The following is a 23,060-nucleotide window of genomic DNA, read 5'->3' on the forward strand; positions in this document are numbered from 1 at the left end:
TGCTGGCTGGAATTAGCTTGGGCCAGGACTGGCTCACAGATGGTGCGTGTCTGTCCACTCATCTCTTCCCAGTTCCACATTCACATTGTTGGCTTGAGATGAGCTGTGGTGGGGTCTTCACAGGGCAGGAATCGCCACAGGGCTGTTTTAGAATACCCTAAGGAGAGTGAGTGTGCAGTGAGATAGGCTCTGAAAAGGTCTGTTACGTATCTTTGGCCGTAATTTGGGTGAGATGTGACTTAAATTTAGATTTGGAGATTGGCAGCGAAGATCAGCATGAATTAGACAGCTCTGAGATGTATTTAGGAAGTTATGATAGGACTTGTTGACAGATTAGTAGTGAGAGGTGGATGGGAGAATGTGGCAAAGGACAGTCTCCACATTTCTGACATGAACTGCTGGGTTCATAGTTCCATTTATGAAGGCAATAAAAATGCCTTAACACAAAAAAGGGATGGCTCTGTAGTGGATAACTATATAATTTTCCCCACTTGGTCTAATACATTTACCTCTACCAAACATGGTTTTTCATTTCTGCCTGTGGAGAGGGCAGTAATCATTGAAAACAGAATGTGGAAGGGAGTTCTGTTTTATGAGCAAAGAGAAATGGATCAAAGTTAGATTGCAGCTATAAAAAGAGTAAAGTTTATTAGGCTTAAAAACTGGGCTAGTAAGCTCTTATGAAGAAACAGGTCAAACAAGGAGACAGTGTTGACCTGTGTATGGGATTGTTTGCATTCTTTTGGCATTGGAGGGCCAGGAGATAGGTACGGAATTGGGGTTCTTATACTAGAGAGACTGAGCTTGTGGCTGTGTTGCTGAAACATGGCCTCCATACCCCGAGTACCAAATTGAGACTCAAGGGCACAGTTTTGGATGAAGTAGAAAAGGCAGCTTTATTTCTTTGCCAGGTAAAGCAGGTCACTGTGGGTTAATGCCTCTAAGACTGTAAGCCTGCTGGGGAGAGAAGGCAGGGGGGTTTATAGTAAAAGTTCAAGAGTTCCAGGGACAGGAGTAGCTTACAGGGGTAGAGATCATGTACAGGGTAACACATTGTTGCAAAGTTGTTCTTGTTTTTGTAGATGCAGGGGTCCCCTTCCCTCTGCTGGGTATGAAGTTCATCTCTGGCTTTGAAACTCTCTTAATATTCTTGTTCCTAGAACAAAGGATGCATAGGAAGAGGCTTTATGGAAAAGAGCTCTAGAGAAAAACCTGTGCACCTTAAAGTCAGGTTGATAAAAGCTTTTAGCCTTTAAAATATGCTGAGGCCTGGAACCTCCTGCTGCAGACTGGAACCTGCAGCTTGAACAACAGGATTCAAGGAAACCACAAGGGGCCAAGAAGAGGGCACTGGGGGCGAAAGCAGGGCACTGAGCATGATCCCTGCACACAGCACCACGAGGGGATTGAATGGACTACCCAGGCCTCCCTCCTCCGGCGCAACCCTGGTCAACAAGAGCATGAGAAAACCCTTTAAACCAATATACAGTGAAGCAGTTACAAACACCATCACAGATATCAGATGGTCACTGATGGTGACCATAGGGTCCTACTTGGTTACAACAGTACCAATTCCCTTCCATGGAGCCATCTGAGTTATAGTCATGGTTTAATGCTGAGCAAGAAATGTGGTTGAAATAGCTAGCAATTTGGGGTACTACACCTCATGAGATTTTTGGAGATAAGTTTAGAGAGAATTTGTGCTAAAGAGAGGAAGGCACAAATGGAAAGACTGAGTATTTCTCTTACTGATGGGCCACGGTCAGTGCCAGTAAGGGAAGTCATGAATATCACGTCATCTCGCAAGTTATACACATTGACATCTCTGCCTACAGAGCCATCTTGCTAGGACAGTCAATTTTATTTTCCTAGTAATGTGTAAATATGTAAAAAAAAAAAAATTCGGCCCCTATAGAGTGAGCTTCCTTCAGATCACTCAACCAGTAAGTGTCTGAACCGGCTGAAACTTGTGTTAATACCCCACAGTACCAAGAATAAAATTCAAAATTATTTTTGAAATTTTTATTTTAAAGATAATGACACTGTAGGCAATAATGTTCTTCAAACCAATTTGCTAGCAAATTAAATCCTTCTTGACAACAGAGAAACTACACCAAAAATATTTCCCCTTGCACTGAGCAAAAATTTATAGCAGCCATTCTACTATGGCTTAGAGCCTACTCAATAAAAATATTTCAGACATCGTTCCATGATCCTCATGGGTTTATAATTCATAAATTCATTATTAATAGCTAAACAAAAATAATAAAAGTATTAGAACATATCATAGCCCAAGAATGAGGTACCTAAAGGAGTATTTGAGGCCCTTATTTCCATTCCTGCATTTTAGATTTTTATGTAGAAAACATTGTGTGAATTATTTTAATTTGAAAAAAGTTGTTTTTTTCTGTCTTTTTAGAAAATATGCACTCAATTTACCACTTGTAAAAACCTGCCAGAATAATTCTAGTATGTTGTTGTACATACAGACACTGTTTCAATTTTAAATCAAAAGAAGACTGTTTTTGAAAACTAAATGTAGAAAAGTATTGATTGTGTTTTTGTTTTGGTTTTGCAAGAAGAGGGAAACTAAAGTACGAAGAGGATTTGTTCATTAAAAGTGTCTAAAACTTAAACAAACAAACAAAAAAACCAAAAAACAAAACAAAAAAAAACTAGCTTCCATTCTCCTGGTCAGACTCCAGAATGGGTAATTGCATTTTTGCTTCCTTATAGTTTCTTTCCAGCTTTTGGCGCAGCTGTTTACCATTCTGTATTTCTGTGCCAAACTACAGTGCAGAGTTCTTCTGCACAAGGGGAGGCAGGCAGCAAGGTTAAATACAGCTTCAGCAAAATGATCAAATGCCTATGTGTATAAGACATAAAACCCCAGGGAGGCAAATAATTGAATGCATTATAAAGGGTTCATATAAACACTTCTTAAATGAGGCTTTTAGAAATTTTCTTTATCATGGAAGGGGTCCTTAACTATGAGAATTGGGAGACACTGTAATGCGTTGACATGATTTTGTTTTTAATTTACATAAAGAAGGGTGGATTAGAAACTCTGAGTCATCTTCAGTCTGCCAAATTATTTATAATGTTATAACATTGTTCCATAAACATACTAACGCTGAGGATATGAATGCTCACATTTCAGAGGAAATGTATACATGTGTGCACCAAAAAATATGTACACGAATGATCATAGCAATAGAAAAATAAACTCTTGTTACATGCAACAGAAATGAAAGGATTCGTATTACATAATTCCATTAATGTAAATTTCAGAAAGAGATAATACTAATCTAAGGTGTTACAAGGATGTGACGCTGTTTGGAGTGTGTGAGGGGGTTTACTGGGGCTACTATTCATGTCCTACAATGCGTCTGGCTTTTGGTCACACGGCTGTGTTCACTGTGTGAAAATTCATTCAGCAATATAGCTTTGATTTGTGATGGTTTCTAGTACATACTTTATTAAACGGTATGTTGATTTTAAAATGATTATTTTCAATAGTGCCGGTTCATCCATCTGCTGAAAAGTTCCCCGTCTATATTTCATGTGGTTTTAGCAGTGTTGGTCGTTTTGGCTTGGATTCCATGAATTCCCTCATGGGGGGACCAAGTATTTTCATTTCTGACTCAACAGCACTGAGTGCAGTACCTAACAGAGGAAAGTGCTTGACCCTTGTTTTTAAAATGAAGGAGCAAATAAATGAAGCTCTGGCGTAGATTTCTGGCTCTGACCACTTAGAGCTAGAAAATTGGAAGTGGATTTTATGTTCTACAGACAAATGTCAAATAAGCAGTGAGAAAAGGAAGAGCCAACAGCAAGGGAGAGAAGAGAAGGCTGAGAAAGCAAACCCGGGGAATCCGATAGAACAGGAATGTAGAGCCATTTAGTCCAGGGATGGATATTCCAGCCTATGTGTATCAGCCTTGCAGATCGCTCTGGAGTAAACACGCCGGAGACGTGAGAGTGGTTAAATCATTGGAGGGCTCTCAGATTTCCTGTCGATCTTCACTCCCTCAAGGAAGGAAGGACACATACAAAAGACGCTTCATTTCTCTGTACATAAGGGGTACCCTGGGTGATCTACAGAAACACCCCTTCCAAGCCCTCGTTCAAGATCAAAGAGAGATTTTACAGAAAAATAGAATAAATTTTCCCAGTGAATCCTCCCCCCTGATTACTCATTCCATTGTGTCCACATTTGTCCTTCAAAAGCCTCTGTGTTCTTTGAATAAGTAATGTTCTTATCTACATGAATAGAAATACTATATTTAATAACAATGCCTGTCTGCCTCCCTGTACTCTAAGTGCCTGAACAACAGTCCTAGGTCTGTTTTGTTCACTCCTGTATCTCCTGCTCTTGGTGTAGTGTTGGGGATGGAGAACTGGCTTATTAAAAAAAAAAATGGGTCAACACAGTGATATTTTGTGTTAAACCTAAAACTCACAATGGCCAAATCTACACAACTTCAATTATCTAATAATTCTCTACATAAAATGAGTTTGCTATATGTATTTACATTATTAAAAATGAGTTTTCTATTGTCAACAGAATACCAAGAGACATGATCATTTCGGGAAAATGTTTCGGTTACTATTTGGATATTGATGTTGTCAGCATTCTAATGCAGTCAAGTCACTATACAGAAATGGTACATTAATTGCCAATTGAAAATTTTGGGGTCAGAAAACCCTTAGCATCTTTTAATCTGCCAAATAATCACATGACATTCTATAAACACACTAAAGCCAAAGGTAAGTATATGCATACCTCAAAAATCCTCCCCTTAGGCATATACGAAGCACAGATGTGCATACATGCAGCAGAAATTGTACCTGAATGTTCACAGCAAAAGATCTGTAAAAAGTTGGCTGAGATAGGAGGAAACATTCTCAGTTCAGCCTAGATCACGGTGGCCTTTCCATCACTGGTTGACATTTTGTTATTCCCATATTATTTACTGGCTGCAACATATATTTGTAGTTACCCTCATCATTTTTTTATGTGTAGTATCATTTTATTAAATGACGATTTCTTATGGGCTCTAAAGTCAAGTTTCTTGGGTTTGAATCTCACCTGGTCACTTACGATGCTCACCTGCTATGTAGCTTTAACTTCCATGCCTTGCTTCCTTTATATGTAAAGTGAGGCAGAGAACTACCAAAGACCCGGACCCCTGGGAGGGTTGAATGAGATAAAAGCTCTGTCATACTTAAACAGTGCTGCCCATAGTAAATGTGCCATATGACACATATTATTGTGGTTATCATGAACTTTATTGGCACATGTGACATAAATCTTTATCTGAAACTATGATGTACAGAAAAAAATGGTGGCAAAAAAGCATAGATCATGTAGAGAAAGAGCTCTAGATTTGAGTTTGTGCTCTGACTCCCAGAGTGTGCGATGTCATTAAATTTAATGAATCTGTCACACCCTCCATCCTCCCATGATTAAATGGGATTAATCATTCCAATTCCGCAGGGTTACTATGACAATTTCTTTCTTGTTTAAAAATACATTTCTTCCATAAATGCAAGGGATTCTTTAGATGGCGATGTTTGGCATGGAAAAGAAACTTAAAATTGAAGCCTCCCTTCTGTTACAGTGAAAAGCACGCTGTGGGGGCTGAACCAGCGTGATGCTGTGTTACTCTCTCTTACCTCCCTTTGACGTTCTCCTTTATGGACATTACATTTTCCTGATCTAATAAATACATTCTTGCTTTATTCTGAAAGCTAATAACATAGACTCAGAGACTGAAGGAGGTAATTTGTAGAATAAATGAATTCACTGACAAAGGGAAAAAAAAGAAATGAGGCGGGGTGAGCATGAGGAACGCCGTGACTGATCCCAGTCCTCAGAGCAGTGGAAGAAACCAGCTGCCTAACAGTGTCTCGTCCTGCTTGGGGCTGACATTTGGAAAGGACTGAAGCCACCCACCAGTAGGATTGAATGGCTTTCTCACCTTGTTGGTGGTTTTTACCTTCATAGACTCTGCCCGCTTGCCCCCACGGTGGGGCACCCTGGGTGGTATCTGGCCAGGCTCTGCCTCCCCAGTTTGAAATCTCATTCAGGCCCTACTGTTACCTCACAGTGAAGTTGCCTGTCATGTTTTTTTTTTTTCAGTTGTCATCACACAGTAGACATATTTTGTTAATCTATTGTCCCTGAAGTTTTGAAGATCTCCTGGAGATAGACCTAGAAAAATCATAGAATCACATTGCACAAGGAAGTATAGTGAATATAACTTTGCCAAATGGGTCATTCATGCACTGGCCCCATTTGACAGAGTGGGCAGAGCCAGAAATTACTCTATAAATGCAGAAGTAAATGTTAATTAAGAATTCCAGAGTTACAAAAGCAAGAGAAAAATAAAAAGAGATGTTTGTTATGAGAAGTATAGAATATGGATATGAAGAGACTTTCTGTCATCAATTTACATTTCTGTCTTGCTTCAGTTTGAAAATAATAAGGAATATCTGGATAAAAGTCTTGAATCTGCTTTCTTTGGGAAACAGGTTTAAAGAGATACTATGTTGGTAGACATTTTACACCACAATGATTTGAATAAATAATAGAAATGTAGATATCTCTCTTAAAAGAATGTACAGATCGTTCTGGATTGCTTTTACTTTACATTTAATTAGAGGTAGCAATTCCATTTTAGAACATGGAGTTTTCTTTCTCTTTCTTTTCTTTTCTTTTCTTTTCTTTTCTTTTCTTTTCTTTTCTTTTCTTTTCTTTTCTTTCTTTTCTTCCTTCCTTCCTTCCTTCCTTCCTTCCTTCCTTCCTTGTGTTATAGTCAGTTTACAATACTGTGTCAATTTCTGGTGTACAGAACAATTTTTCAGTCATACATGAACATACATATATTCATTTTCATATTCTTTTTCACCATGAGCTACTACAAGATATTGAATATATTTCCCTGTGCTATACAGTACAAACTTGTTTATCTATTTTATATATACCTGTCAGTATCTGAAAATCTTGAACTCCCAGTTTATCCCTTCCCACCCTCCTCCCCCTTGGCAACTACAAGTTTGTATTCTATGTCCATGAGTCTGTTTCTGTTTTATATATAAGTTCATTTGTCTTTTTTTTTCTTAGATTCCACATGAGTGATATCACATATTTTCTGGCTTACTTCACTTAGAATGACATTCTCCAGGGCCATTCATGTTGCTGCAGATGGCATTATTTTATTTTTTATGTGGCTGAGTAGTATTCCATTGTATGAATATACCATGACTTCTTTATCCAGTCATCTGTCAGTGGACATTTAGGTTGCTTCCATGTCTTGGCTATTGTCAGTAGTGCTGCTATGAACATTGAGGTGCAGGTGTCTTTTTGAATTAGGGTTCCCTCTAGATATATGCCCAGGGGTGGGATTGCTGGATCATATGATAAGACTATTTTCAGTCTTTTGAGGAATCTCCATACTGTTTTCCACAGTGGCTGTACCAAACTGCATTCCCACCAACAGTGTAGGAGGGTTCTCTTTTCTCCACGCCCTCTCCAGCACTTATCATTTGTGGACTTTTGAATGATGGCTATTCTGACTGGTGTGAGGTGATACCTTATTGCAGTTTTGATTTGCATTTCTCTGATCAATTTTTTTCTTAATTATTTCTCAATACAGATTATTCTTAACATGAACAGACAAAAAATGAATTCCAATTATACTCTATCTCTTTGCTGAATGTGAAGCTTATTTTATATTTTATGTAAAATCCTAGAACATATGCCAGCTTCTACTTGGACACACCAGGGCATTGCTCTCCTTCCTATCACTGTAGTCATTTTGTCAAAAATGCTTAATCCCCATTTTTTGTTCAGGAAGTACAACATAAGAATTTAATAATACAATGTATCTTTAAAAGTCCCTATATGATTGCCATTGCATTCCTCCGGTAAGACTTTGCCTATGTACTAATTATTTTATAGCTCTGACCATGTTGATTTTACCTGAGAGTCCTGTGACCCTTATAAACAGCAAAGATTAAGAAACACCTTAGCCTTTGTGCTCTGGAAAACCACTCATTGCAAAGAATGACTTAGATAAAGACTCAGGGACGCCCTCTTTGTTTACCTAGGACAAGACCAAACTCAGACCTTCCAAATTCCCATTATCTGCTTCACAAATGATTAGCTGAACTGCTTGTCCCCATTGATTAAATAAAACAAGATGCTTCTTAACCAAACATTGGCTAAAGTGCTCTCCTTCCCCCAGACCCTGAACTTCTGGCTCACCCTCATCCTGAGCCAGCAGACAACCCATCCTCCTAAAACCTGGGCTGGTTTTAGGAGAAGATGTTCTCTGATCTGCTACCCGATCACACCATCCTTTCTTCCTATTCTCACCCCTCCTTCTCCTGCCCCCCCCCCCCAGGTCTTTTTTAGCCTTTTTGACTTCTCTCCTTAGAAGAAAGCTCCTTTTTATAACCCTTGAGACACTTGATGATTTTATGATCAGAGAATGGCCCCTATTGCAATAACCCCCCTCATTCTATATAGTCCTTTGAACACATGGTAACAACCCTTTTGAATAAGGTCTTTTCTTACTAAGTCCAGATTCATTTTGCTTTTGTTTTTGTTGATTTGAAAGTTCTCTTATTGTTTCAGTTTAACTTAAATGTTTAAATTATGATACCTTGACTCAAGCTTCTCTGAAAACGTACATTCTATTTTTGATGGGTTGGACGACTACTTGCTAATATATATGATACAAAGATTATACATTTCCAAGATTTATGCATACAATAAAACTTTAATCATCCTCACACATTTCATGAGGGCTCAAGTATTGTCTTATCCAAACATCCCAAACCCAAAATCAAATTTGAGGGAGGAAAAAACAAAGATACATAGAATTGTACAGCTCAGAGACTCCTTATAACTCCAGAATTCTAAACTCTTTATTTTACACATGAAATAATATGAGAGTACAGAGGTGGACTTTGTCACTCCAAATAACACATCTAGTAAGAAGCAGAATCCTGGAGAAGACACTGAGAATACAAGCAAAAATTGTATGTCATATCTGCCACTTAAACTGACCTTCCGATTTCTTTCAGAACCTCCTAGACGCACACTCAGTCAGCCTCAAGGTTCTGATTCGTTTTTTTAATACTTTGTGTTGAAGTATAAAATACTTTCAGACAAATCCACATAGCAGAATTGCATAAGCTAGCTGAATTTTCACAAACTGAACACACCACCTGTACAAACAGCGGCCTCTCAACCCAGTGTATGTGCTTCCTTTGAAAGCCAAGTCTTGGAACCGTCAGTGGATGAGCCAGGGGACAAAACTGTCTGATCGTGGGCTGTGCGTTGAGCGAGCTTGTGTTTGAAGCGGGAGGTGACACCTGATGACTGTGAAACACTGGAGTGCCAGTTAACCTTTCACAACTCAGCCACTTCTAAAAGAGGTTGTTGCCCCTCCACAGATGCCTTAGAGATAAAGAAGGTCGTGTGAAAGGGGGGACACAAGCTTAGCACAGGGTAGACACGGAAAAATCCATAGTTGCTAGTACTGGTTGAAGGAATCCCTAGTTCAGCTGAAGAATGAGTTAAGACACTAAAGCAACATCTCATGCTTTCTCTCTTGAAGCCGTCATTCCCCCTGCTGCCCCTTCGTCCACTTACATCCCCGTGTCCCCCCGGGAAGTCAAACCCTAAAAGACAGAGGTCACCTGATAGTGCTGATTGCCTCATCAGAATGGGTGATTTCTAACCTTGGCTGGGTGTTCAGCCCAGCTCGGTGATCGTGTGTCTCTAATTGGCTTCTTTTCCCATTTTCTACGGGGCCGATTATTTTTCTGACTCTGCTCAAACCTTTTATCTTCTTTCAGACACTTTACACACATGTGGGTGTTCTTACCTCTCAGGTTCCTAAGAAGATCAAGACCAGCAGCTCTTTGAATTCCTTCGACGCCTCCTGGTCCCATCTGTCTGATGGCCTAGATCTTGTCTAAAGATCTTGTCTAATGCCTCTCCATCCTCCTTGCTTGCTCGTTCATTCAGAATCCGCTTTTGAACTCACATTATTGTGACTCTCTCGATCTTTTCCCTTAAGTAACCCTGCAGGCTTCCAGTGACTCATACATTCTTACATGTGATGTGTCAGATCCCTCCAGTTTGGCCTGACCCACGACATCCTGCCTCTCCTTTTGACCTTCCCTTTTTCCTTATTTTCATGGAATGGATTTAAACCTATGAAATTAAACCCAGAACACTTGGGGGAGGGGATGGGGACACTTTTTGAAAAGAGAGGAAATTGGGAATGCTCCCTATAAACGTTCAGTAACTACTCTTTAACAGATAATAGTTATCTTTTTCACTTGTCTACATAAATATTAGATGTGAGAAATAGTCTGGAGTTGTGTGTTAACTTGAATAAAAAGATAGATTCTGAAGCAAATACTCTGATAGCTCTTTGGAATTTTGAAGTTTGCGGCTGAGTGATCTGAGACGAGAAAGAAATTCGCTGTTTCAACCCTACAGATGTTTCAAGAGCAGAGTCTTTTCTTGGTGTTGTATTGCTTCACAGTGACGACTGATAAAAGTGCCAGGGAGCTATTATTTTTTCTATAGTTTGATTTTTTTAAATTATTTTTTTTTTAGTTTGATTTTTTAAAATTTTCATACTCAGTGTGAAGTATCTTTTGCTGACACTAAAGACAAAATCAGAAAAGTACATGTTTGTTCTATTTGAGACCTTAAACCATGACTTTAAATTGAACTAAATTAAGAAGTGTTAAAATTACAGTATAATAAAATTTAGAATGTCAGAGGGTTTTAATGTGGGAATTTCTTTATTGGAGAAAGTTTTCATTTAAAATTGTGAAACTTTTCTTTGTATATTAAAGTCATCTGTGGGCTTTATACTATTAAAGAATATTATAAATTCTCTTTTTTGAGTGTGAAATTGTAGATTCCAATATTGAGGTTTTAGACAATGCGTACAAATATAGGCATTTTCAATAAAAGCTTACTTGGCCATGACTTACTAATTTTTGTTATGAAAATAACGAAATAAAACTCTGCAGCTATGCCAATGATGTCTTTAAATATGCATATTTTCTGGAAGCCAAGTAAAAGCAGTATGGACATGCTATAAACATAACGCACCTCTTTTTTTTCTCTTGCTCTTAGATAACACACGAGACCTTCTCAGAGGTCCTCTTCAGTCCCAGTTGTAACGTAAGTTCTGACAGTCACTGTGAACTCAGTAGGCTGTTCAACTCTTTGTTGTGTTCCAGTAAAAGGATTATTTATTATTTTATACGTTAGGCCATTGCCTATTGTGTGTATTACACGTACTATTTTCCCACTTTATATCATTGCTTTTAATGTAGATAATGATATTTAGTACATGTATCTGTGTTTGCTGCATACAAATTATAATACTTTGAAAAATCAGTCAGTCTTTATGGTGGTGCTATTACAGCTGTACTATTATATTTTTCTGAGAACAAATACATCCTGAAGGGTAAGGACATCGTCTGCATCTTCTTTGCTTGCTTTTATAGGTTTTGTGCTTTCGTTTTTGTGAACTGTTGACTAGTGCACCAATGCAATTATGAAACAAAACAGAATGCATAGATCTGCAGGTGCATGAATTACTGCGATTGTGTGGGGAAGACGTACATGTTCCATGACATGCCGGAAAGGGCCTCGATACTCACTTGGAGTTTACCTGTCTGGGCGCTACTGGTTTCCGTATCTGGAAAGTACAGTATTGAACTAGATGACCACTGAGATCCTTTATGGTTCAGCGTGTTTAATGTGCTGTAATTTTATAATATCATACAGAGTCTAAGTGTTGTGAGCTCTTGAAACACAAATACAGTGTATAATTTGTATTCCCCACCGTCTAGTATAGTTCCTGGCATACTTAAATTTTCATTGTTTGATGAAATTTTCCTTTGAATAAGTATAAACGGGAAAGGTGTTATGTCTATTAAAAACTGAAACTCATTCACCGTGAAACAAATTTTGAAACATTCCAACTTGTACCATTGGCTTCTCTTTATTCAAAATGGTTAGAAAGCAAAGAAACACAACCATAGATATTTTCCCAAGAACTAAGCAGCAAAGACTCTGAGGCAAAAGGGAACAAATAGAGCACCAGAACCAGGAGAGAGTAAAAGTATGGAGAATGATTTAGTTAAGAGACGCAGCTAACCCACGGTGACCTGGCAGGAAAGAACAAACTCTGGCAAGTACCGCTATTGCCCTGTCCACCCTCCCCCGCCTCCGGGGGCGTCTTCCCATTGGTGAAACTTAACAGAAACCAAAAGCCCTTGGGGCACAACAATGCAACTCAAGTGCAGTAGGCCTCGGGGGTAAAACAGGGTAAAGAACAATGGAGACAGAGAGAGAGAGTGTGTGTGTGTGTTTGCGTGCGTGCGTGCCCCGGGGCGCACGTGTGTTGCAGGAACCAGAAGGCACCTAGAACACCACTTTAACATGTCTTTACCCATAAAGCCGTAAAATCTCCTTCTCTAACCTTCTCATTCCCAAAACAGCATTTCTGGAGTGTCGTTACATGTTTGAGATATTTGGGTAGATTTCTTGTTTTTTTCCAAAGTTGAATTACTGAATGTGTTGTGTAATAAATCTATTCTCTAATTTGTGCATAGTTACCCTAAACATTATTTTTTGTAAGCTATTTCTTAATTATCTTAGAAACTTGACATATTTGACAGATGGGTTTGAGAGAAGGAACAGAAAAGAGAGACCCCATTAATGAAAGGGCCAATAAAATAAACCATTTGACTGTGATTAAGTTAAAAGAGATGGTCACCTAATTGTGTCTAATTGTGCAGACATGACTATTTTTTTCACACTTTTGCAAGATGGATATATTTCATAGTTCTGACGCTCTTCCAGATCTTATGTACTGTGACCGTTGGCTTCTGATTTTCATCATTTAAAAAATATTACTTTAAATATGAATTAGAACATAGTATAGCTGATGTTTTGCTGCTGAAAAACATACAGTAATTTTCCTACCATATTTTGGAAAAAGGTAAAACAGTACTGCTAATACTGCTGAAGGTGATTTGGTTGTGTTTGCGTGTCTGTGCGTGTGGAAGTCTCTGTGTTTATGTGTGCACACATACTAGTTAAATCTCAAAACAGCTCTGCAACACGAGTACCATTACTCTTTTATAGAAAAACCATTTCAGGCACAGAAGGGTAAGAATGGCTAGCTGAGCAACAACTCAAAATGAGCCCAGGAAACCTGGTACTGAAGCACTATGCTGTACTGCTTCACTTGCAAACATAAATAAAACATACATTATAATTTTAAAATATCAAGGTATGCATTAAAAGGAAGTGAAAATTAAACATATGTGCAGTGGCATTGCGTGCAGGGCAGGCATTCATGTTTTCAAGGACTCAGAATGAAGTATCAAAGAGTAGAAGGAGTGGGCCTTACCTAGGCACGTCAAGTGGCGAAGCCCACGTGTAACCCGAGGTCCCCTTGGGGAAGCCAAGACTATTTCAGGGCATCTGCAAGGTTCTCCTTCTTCCCACCGCATATCTGCCTGAGGACTGGTTTTCTCATATTCAACCAAAGCAGCATATTGTAACAAATTGAAAAACTATGTTTCCAGTTTTAACTTCTAAAATGGAAAATATCCTTATAGTAGACCCACATACACAAAAGCCTTCAGGGATCCTTAAACCAAAAAGATCGATAACGTAAGGATTGTAATGGAGTCACAGGAAAAGGTTAGACAGGACTGAAGCAAGGACAGAGAGTGAGGACAGAGGCGAGCATCAGCGTTGATCAGGCTGAGGAGGCTGGTCTGAGAGAACCACATAGTGAATGGCTGATGTGTGAAGGCAGGGGGAAGTGAGACTGGCGCGGCAGGACAAAAACATTTCTGAAGGATTTAAAACACTAGGGTGAGGCCTTTATTATTCTCTTATAATATAATTCTTACGGCTGAAAAATGCTGTGATTTAAATGGTTTGAAGACTCTATCCTGCTTCAGTCGGGGTGGGGGTGCTGATAAGAACTGTTTTCAATGAAACTTATTAAATGGATTCTGCCATGAAAATCAAGATACAGAGAGGCTTTGACTAGAATTAAGGTGCTGGTTTATGGAATTATAAATGGGCCCATTCTAGACATATGGAAAAGTGAAGTTTGCTAAAACTTGCCTGAGTATGGCAGATGCGAGAGAAGTAAAACTCTTAAGTGTATATGGGATTCTGAATATTGGCTATTGGAAGAGACGTCGAAACATTCTTTTCTCATTCTGAGTGTAACGTCTAACTCACCTCACAAGTTTCACAGTATTTATTGATTCCAGAGCTATCAGTGAAAATGTTCTTTGATATTTTATTACACATTTTAGAATTTCTCTTGCCTAAGGATATAAAAGTTCAAACAAGTTGTTGATTAAAATATTCTCTTCAAAGAGCAACACATTTGTATTTTGCACATCTAGTCAGTGATATTTTGGTATAAGAAGACTCAGCCGTTTAAGTCTGCAGAGTGACTGGATCCTTTAAGTTGAACCCAGGGTTGTACTAAAAATATTTAACCATTTGTAGAACAGAGACAGCGACCAACTAGAGCAGAGTTGGTTTCAGGGAACTTTACGTCCACGTCAGAGTAAGCAGTGGAAATTTAAGCCACAGTCTCCAGATAGATTAGCTCTGTATCATCTGTCTGAGGACTCTGAGAAAATTAATTGGAGGTTTTAATTCTAATGTTGTGACCAAATAAAAACACCAGTCATGACTGAAGGTTACAGTCAAACAGGTGCTTTAATGGTCTTACGTTGAGCTCATAGTCAGTAACTTGAGTTTAATTCCACTAGAGTAAGAACAGAATGATGTTCTGCATTCAAATTCACATAAAGGAATTAACTATAGTTTTTGAAACATAAGACCTCAGTGAAAACCTTTACTACCTTAAAAAATAAAAAATATATTTTGTTTTACCTGTGTTAATGTATGGAAGGAGATCAGGTCAGTGAGTGCTTAATTTCATTTTCAGTTCCTTTTAAAACAGAATGCTGTGTGTTGATGAAATTCAGGACCATTGTTCCTGTTTTTTGAATGAAGAAAAAAAAATCTGGGACTGATTTCACTTCCTGCCTCTAACGCTTCTGTACCTGAACTATTTATTAGTTTTAGAGCAGGTAGCTGTAACAGTTGGTTATCACAATTACAGAGTTGCAGTAGCAAGGGAGGACACTTTGTTACTTTGGTTCAGTATTTAATTTATGATAGTTTAATATTGACAGGCAATAATGGAACAGATTATAAAAGTGAATAAATAAAAAGTTAATACTACCTAGCACATGGAACTATATTCAGTATCTTCTAGTAACCTACAATAAACAAGAAAAAGAAAAGGAATATATGCATGTATATGTACAACTGAAACATTATGCTGTACATCAGAAATTGACACACTGTAAGTGACTATACTTCAATAAAAAAGACAAAAAAAGTGGAGATATTTTACTCACACAGACTCTGTATGGCCTTGAACAAATCACCTAATCTCTTCATCTGTAAAATAAAACCCCACTCTTCATCTGTAAAATAAAAAATGATAATAGTACCCACCTCATAGGTTACTGTGATGAATATATTATTTATAGTATATACATACAGATAATATTAGATAGAATACAGGAATATGACATATGACTGATGATTAAGAAGCATTATTATTTAGAATCAGTTAAATATTTTAAAGTAAATTTTTTTATGAAAACCAGGTAGTATAATAATTATTGTCAAAGACATTTTAATATGCAGACTTGCAGCCAATTTTGGGTTTTGGTGATTCAGCTTTTTCCTCACTCTCTCTGCCCCTTTTTCCATCCAGCATAACTTAAAGTTCCTGCACCTTATGTAGTACATATATATATATATAATTTTTTAACAGTGGGGTCTTGAGATTACTTGCTGTTGGGGACAATATAAGATTTGGTCACTATTACTGAATTTGGCTGGAGACACAAATATATTGTGAAACAATCTCCCTTCATGTGTTGTTATGTTCAACAAATCTAGAGGTAGTACTAGAGCAAAATAACATTAAAAATATCTGACTAGTGTCTTTTTCTCACCTTCGTAGACTGTCATTGAGGAAACTGTATTTCCCTTTGTAATGACTTTGTTACACCTGGTTTTAGACAAAAATCTACTAACATTTTTACCAAGTCCTATAAACTAAATCTATGCCTAATGATTCAATGTATTTTGGTAACTTTTAAGAATCTGGTGGAATTTATAGAACTTCACTTAGAAAAAGTGTACATATGTACATACAAAAACCATTTGTATATGGTGCTTATGTACTTAATGCCTCCCTTGAAAGCCATCTGTACGCCTGATCTATATAGAGGAAACAAAATGGGGATGACATGCTCCAGCTACTGATAGGTATTTATAAAGTAAAATATTTAATAAAATAAAATAATTCATTTTATAATATATCTTATATAATTTATATTATGCAAAATACCATGCATATATGTATATTATAATACTTTTAATGACATGCAATATTATATGTATATTGTATATATTATAATCGTGTATAAATACGTAAAGATATATATACACACCGATAGAGATGCATATACATATACATATGGAGAGACAAAAATAGAAAAGGAGAATCTGAGTAATGCAGATACCGTCTCTCCAAAATTTTTGTGTGATTATTCCTTGGATAATTGCTTTATATATGAATTTTATTTTATCAGTAGACACATCATTGTAAATAAGAGACCATTATTTTTTCTTTAGAAAAGATTCTCTATAATAACAATAGGCAAAAATCTATTAACCAAATTAAATATATTCAGTGTATCATACATGGAGAGTGGTACTTCAAACAGCTACATTGAGTTTTTGCCTTTAAGCCCTAATTTTCAAGTGTATATATTTTCACTGAGGAGATCTTGGTGAGCTTGGTAATTCAACTATGAAATGTTAATTGATTCTGAACTCTGTATGTTAAACTGTTAACCTATATAGGAATTGTAATTTTTTTTAAATGAAAGTAATTCTTTTATTTCTGAGATTGTTTAAGTGATTAGGACCGGAACCAAGATACTAAAATACAATTTGTTTTAATACCCTAGTTCCTTTTGCCGTTGGGATATGTATAATTAATTACCTCTCTATCAATGAAACAGCACTGTCGAGTTTGCAATGCATGAGTAAATTGTTTTCTTTACGAATGTATCACATTTTAAATTTTTATTTACCAGGAGCTTATCGGTTTCCCCTTTTAGTGCGGTAGTTTCATGTTACTGTTCTAACAGTTAAAATGCGGTAGTTTAGAAATCAGAAGCCAACTGCTGTGATTGGCAATGTGCAAAAGGTTCTGGCAGGTCCTTGCTTTTGAAAAATGTATGCCTTCGATGTAAAAAGCCTTAAGCAAATCTACAAAAGCCAAGGAAGCCTGGATAAAGGAGAACTGTGATGCTGGAGTTGGCACAATCATAGGTCTATTCATGTGGGAACAGCATATGTGACCCAAATGATAAAAGTCAGAAGCATGCCAAAGACTGCATTCTGAAAGTTGAATTCAAGAGTAACTACTTCATACGTTAGATTCTTTTTCTGCAGACATTTGCATTTCATTATGCAATGCACTTTGGAATGTTTAACTGTGCATTCACTAATAAGTAAGAAAACGTTTGCCCTCCTAAGGAAAGCCAGAGAAAGACACATATACTGTCTTACGTGAATATATATGTGAATATCCTTCATACAAATCAGTAACTGGCAGGTTGAATTACAGCACAGTTACTCGTGTGGTGCCCAGCACGGTGCCTCAGCTCAGTCTCCTTTCTACTACATCCAAGCCTAGTGGAAGGTTCATTTTGGCATAAGCAGACAGAGGATTTGTCTCTTTATTATACAGTCAAAATCCAATGGGTGGAAAAATCATTTTGCTTTTATATTCTCTTCTTACTTGGAGGTTATGTTAGATAATGGTGCACATTTTGTAATTTTCTCTCTAAACTTTCCATTTACCAACAAGAATGACACATTTAAACCCCAGTCGTGGGTTTTTATGTGTGTATGGAAATCAACTTTTGAAGATTTCAAAAATTGTGGATTATGTCTGAAGAAATAATGAATCTAGGTAACCTGATATTTGTAAGGGAATTTATATATTATATTCAATGCCTTGAAGTACAGCAGTCAAAAACATGACAGAATTTTGATACATATATATTTGTAATTAATTTGACTCTTGAAATAATGAAGTGAAGTATATTTTTCTAAGAAACTTCTCCTAAGTGAAAATCTTTCCAAGACTTTTCCCTGATAAATTTGGTCTTCTATTTTTTAACAGTTTTATTAGGTATGTCACACACCGTACAATTCAAGCGCATGATACGATAATTTCTAGTATATTCACAAAGTTGTGCAACCATCATCCCCAAAAGAAAACTCAGATTCATTATCAGACCCTCCCAGTTCCTCCCCACTCCTCCCCCCCACCGGCTGTAGGCTGCCACTTTTTTTATATACATTTTCATAATTTGGACTTTAATATACATGGAATCCTATAATTTTGGAATCTTTGTGATTTTTTTTCACTCAGGCATAGTATTTTCAGGGTTCATCTCTGTCCCTCACATACTTCATTAATTTTTATCTCAATAATATTCTGTTGTATTGACATAACACTTCTTACTTATCCATTTGTCAGTTAATGGAGATTTGAATCGTTTCCAGTTTTTGACTCATGAATAATATTGATATGAACATTTGTGGGCAATTTTGTGAGCTGATGTTTTTCACTTATCTTGTATGTTTTCATTTCTCTTGGTTGTGTACCTAGGAGTGAAGTTGCTGGGACACATGGTAACTTTACGTCTGACTATTTGAGGAAATGCCCCAACACTTTCCCACCATTTTACGTTTCCGCCAGCATATATGGAGGTTCAAATTTCTCCACATCCTCACAAATGCTTGCTATTTGATGTTTTGATTATAGCCATTCTAGTGAGGGTGGAGTGTTATTTCATTATGATTTTTATTTGTATTTTGATATTGGCTAATGTAAAGCAGTTTATGTGTTTATTGGCCATCTGTGTAATAGCTTTGCAGAAATGTCTGTTCATAGTCTTTGCTCATTTTTAATTCAGTTATTTTTTTCCTTTACTGAAATATAATAGTTCCTTACTTTTTTTGAATGTGGTTTCCTTGTTAGATACATGATTTTTAGATATACTTTCCCATTTTGTGGGGTAATTTTGGCCCTTTCTTGAGGTGTCCTCTAAGCTCAAATTTTTTCAATATAATTAAGTCCAATTTATTTTTTTTTTTCCATTGATTGTGTCTTGGTGTTCTTTTTAAGAAAATTTTTTGCCTAAATCAAGTTCACAAGGTTTAGTCTTATGTTTTCTTCTAATAGTTTTATAATCTTAGCTTATACATTTAGGTATGTGATTCCTTTTGAGCTAATACTTATTTATGATGTGGAAGGCTTCCAACTCCTTTGTGTTTTGTATATATATATTTTTATTGAAATATAGTCAGTTTACAATGTTGTGTCAATTTCTGGTGTCGAGTACAATGCTTCAGTCATACATGAACATACATATATTCATTCTCATATTCTTTTTCACCATAAATTACTACACAATATTGAATATAGTTCCCTGTGCTATACAGAATGAACCTGTTATATATCTATTATATATATATTAGTATCTGCAAATCTCCAACTCCCAATTTATCCCTTCCTACCTCCTTCCCTGCCGGTAACCATAAGTTTGTTTTCAATGTCTGTGAATCTGTTTATGTTTTGTAAATAAGTTTTTTTTTTTTTTGAGTCCACATGTATATGATACTATATGGTATTTTTCTTTCTCTTTCTGGCTTCACTTAGAATGACATTCTCTAGTTCCATCCATGTTGCTGCTGATGGCATTATTTTATTCTTTCTATGGCTGAATAGTATTCCATTGTATAAATATACCACAGCTTCTTTGTCCATTCATCTGTTGATGGACATTTAGGCTGTTTCCATGTCTTGGCTATTGTAAATAGTGCTGCTATGAACATTGGGGTGCAGGTGTCTTTTTGAATTAAGGTCTCTTCTGGATATATGCCCAGGAGTAGGATTGCTGGATCATATGGTAAGTCTATTTTTTGTCTTTTGAGGAATCTCCATACTGTTTTCCATTTCAGCTGCACCAAACTACATTCCCACCAACAGTGTAGGAGGGTTCCCTTTTCTCCACAGCCTCTTCAGCATTTATTGTTTGTGGACTTTTGAGTGATGGCCATTCTGACTGGTGTGAGATGATACCCCATTGTAGCTTTGATTTGCATTTCTCTGATAATCAGTGATATTAAGCATTTTTTCATGTGCTTACTGGCAATTTGTATGTCTTTATTGGAGATTGCTTTTTTAGGTCTTCTGCCCATTTTTGGATTGGGCTGTTTGCTTTTTATTATTAAGTTGTATGAGCTGTTTATATATTCTGGAAATTAAGCCTTTGTCAGTCTCATTTTTTGCAAATATTTTCTCCCATCCCATAGGTTGTCTTTTTGTTTTGCTTATGGTTTCCTTTGCTTTTCAAACGCATATATATTTAATTAGGTCACATTTGTTCAAAATTGGTAGAGAGCTAGTTTGTTTCATAAGACTTGAGAATCTATGATTTCATTAGATGTTTGAGCTATTTTCTATTTTTTGTGTTTATGAATATATATTTGACAGATGCAGGCTATTTTATTTACTTTATCTGTCATATTTTATTGATGTTTATTTTCCCGTTCCTATGATTTGTGGGATTGATCATATTGCCCTTGTTCTATTTTTCCTCTGATATTTTAAAAGACATGCACTTGATTTATGTAATTTTAGTAACAACCTAAAATTTTTAAGTTCCCTAAGAATAATTAGAGTTAACATATGTGTGTTTTACAACCAAATAACACAGTAACCTTGGATGGATTTAACAACTTCCTCTTGTATCTCCTTTGAATATTCATCTCCCATGTTCATATCATCACCAGTTTTAAAATCTTTTTATTATATGCTTAACAAAATATAAATTTAAGTTTAGAACTATAACTGTAACGTTATATATATATATTTGCTACTCCATTTTCCATTTCACTTTGAAATATTATTCTTGCTGAAATATATTATTTCAGGAAATGTATGGAAGTTATAAATTTTGGGTTTTAACATGTCAGTTTTACCCGCACACTTGAATGTTAGTCTAGTCAAAAAAAGGCTTTTAAGTTGGTTTGTTGTTTCCTTTTTTAACGTAACTTTGAATATATTGAATAGATTGATCTGTTTTGCGTTCTGTGTTCAAATGAGGCCTCTGATACAATTCTTTCTTACTCTGATTTTTATCTTTTTTACTTCTCCTTTCTGCCGAGAGTTTGGGAATATTTTTTCCTCTAACTTTATCATTTTTAAGATTTAGCAATTTAATTCTGACTCAATTTTGTCTCAGTTTTTATACTTAATTTTTATTAAATGAAAAAACTGCTTAGCTCATTTTGTATTTGATCTGTTTCTGTTTATCTTCAATTCTAGAAAAGTCTCATCAATTTATTTTATTAATTCATTTAAAACATTACCCCCATGAATGCTCACCCTGCTCTTCCTCTGGGATTCTTACCGTATAGATCTCGCAACATGTAATTTTAATACCCAATATTGTGAATTTTCCTGTAATCTCTTTACCTCAAACCTTCCACATGATGCATCTTGGGAAAACCTTTGACACTGTCTTTTGAGATTAATAACAGTTCAGTGATTTGCTCTACATCTTTGTCTATTTCTAATCATTGCCAAATATATATGTATATATATATACATATTTATATATAAAATATGTATAAAGCTATATAAACCTCTAATTGATTTTTTCACTGTGGTTTATTCAAGTATTAAATTTCATTATCCTCAGATTACAATACTTACCTCGATTTAAGGTAGTAAATTTCTTACTTGTATTCCTGTTCTATTTCTTCAGGTTTCCTTTAATTCCCCAAAATATTTGGTCATTTAATTCTTTTTCTTTTAGTTGAGAAGAATCTGTAAACTGCTGCCTTACGTATTTATAATATGAAAAGGAAAAGCCAGCACTCCTGCCGTCCGCATTTTGGTCAGTTTTTTGTAAGAGTGGAGGAGGGATTGGTGTGTCATGAGGAGTTTTTATGGCCTAGAGTTTGGGAGTTGGTGCTCCCCGTCATCTTAGACGCTGCCAGTTTCCTGGCGTACTGCTGCTCTGTATCCCAGAGGTACCCAGAGGTAGGATGTGGTGTTCTCTGGACATAGATTTGCTGTTTGCTGTCCCAGGGTCCCAGCATCTCTGTGTCTGGAGGGAGATTATACTGGTGGCCACAGCCCACTTCTGCAGCAGAACATCCTAAATAGAATTTGAGTGTCATATTCTTCAGTAAAATCTTGTCCGATTTTTATCTTCCTAGGATGGTTCATATTTTCTAGTTGCATTCTTTGTATTCCCATGTTTTTAATCTTACCTGTAAATTTTAAGAATTTGGTTCGTGAATAGAAACCTGTGGATTGGTAGGTCAAGGTTTCTAGTATTCTTTAGTTCCCTAAGCAAAAGTCATTCAGATAAGTAGAAAATAACAATGAATTCACAATTGAAATGAGAAACCGTTTGATGGTGTATTCAGATGGTTACATGAATAAGATGGATGAAAGATCATTGTCCTTTTTTTTAAAACTTTTTTTATTGAGTTATAGTCATTTTTCAGTGTTGTGTCAGATTTTTCAGTTACACATGAACATACATATATTCATTGTCACATTTTTTTTCCACTGTGAGCTACCACAAGATCTTGTATATATTTCCCTGTGCTATACAGTATAATCTTGTTTATCTATTCTGCATATGCTTGTCAGTATCTACCAATTTTGAAATCCCAGTCTGTACCTTCCCACACCCTGCCTCCTTGGCAACCACAAGTTTGTATTCTATGTCTATGAGTGTTTCTGTTTTGTATTTATGGGTTTTTTTGTTTTTGT

General features: G+C 36.4%; 1 long non-coding RNA gene across 1 annotated transcript in view; it reads left to right on the top strand.

Moving 5' to 3' along the window:
* Nucleotides 1–23,060, top strand: part of LOC135318765 (uncharacterized) — a 190,516-nt gene that overhangs the window by 93,723 nt on the left and 73,733 nt on the right. Inside the window, exon 2 of the long non-coding RNA XR_010377086.1 lies at nt 11,177–11,224. This is a non-coding gene — a long non-coding RNA (uncharacterized LOC135318765). The remainder of the gene's footprint in view (nt 1–11,176; nt 11,225–23,060) is intronic.

This window comes from Camelus dromedarius, chromosome 21, assembly GCF_036321535.1.
Source record: "Camelus dromedarius isolate mCamDro1 chromosome 21, mCamDro1.pat, whole genome shotgun sequence".
NCBI classification, from domain to species: domain Eukaryota; kingdom Metazoa; phylum Chordata; class Mammalia; order Artiodactyla; family Camelidae; genus Camelus; species Camelus dromedarius.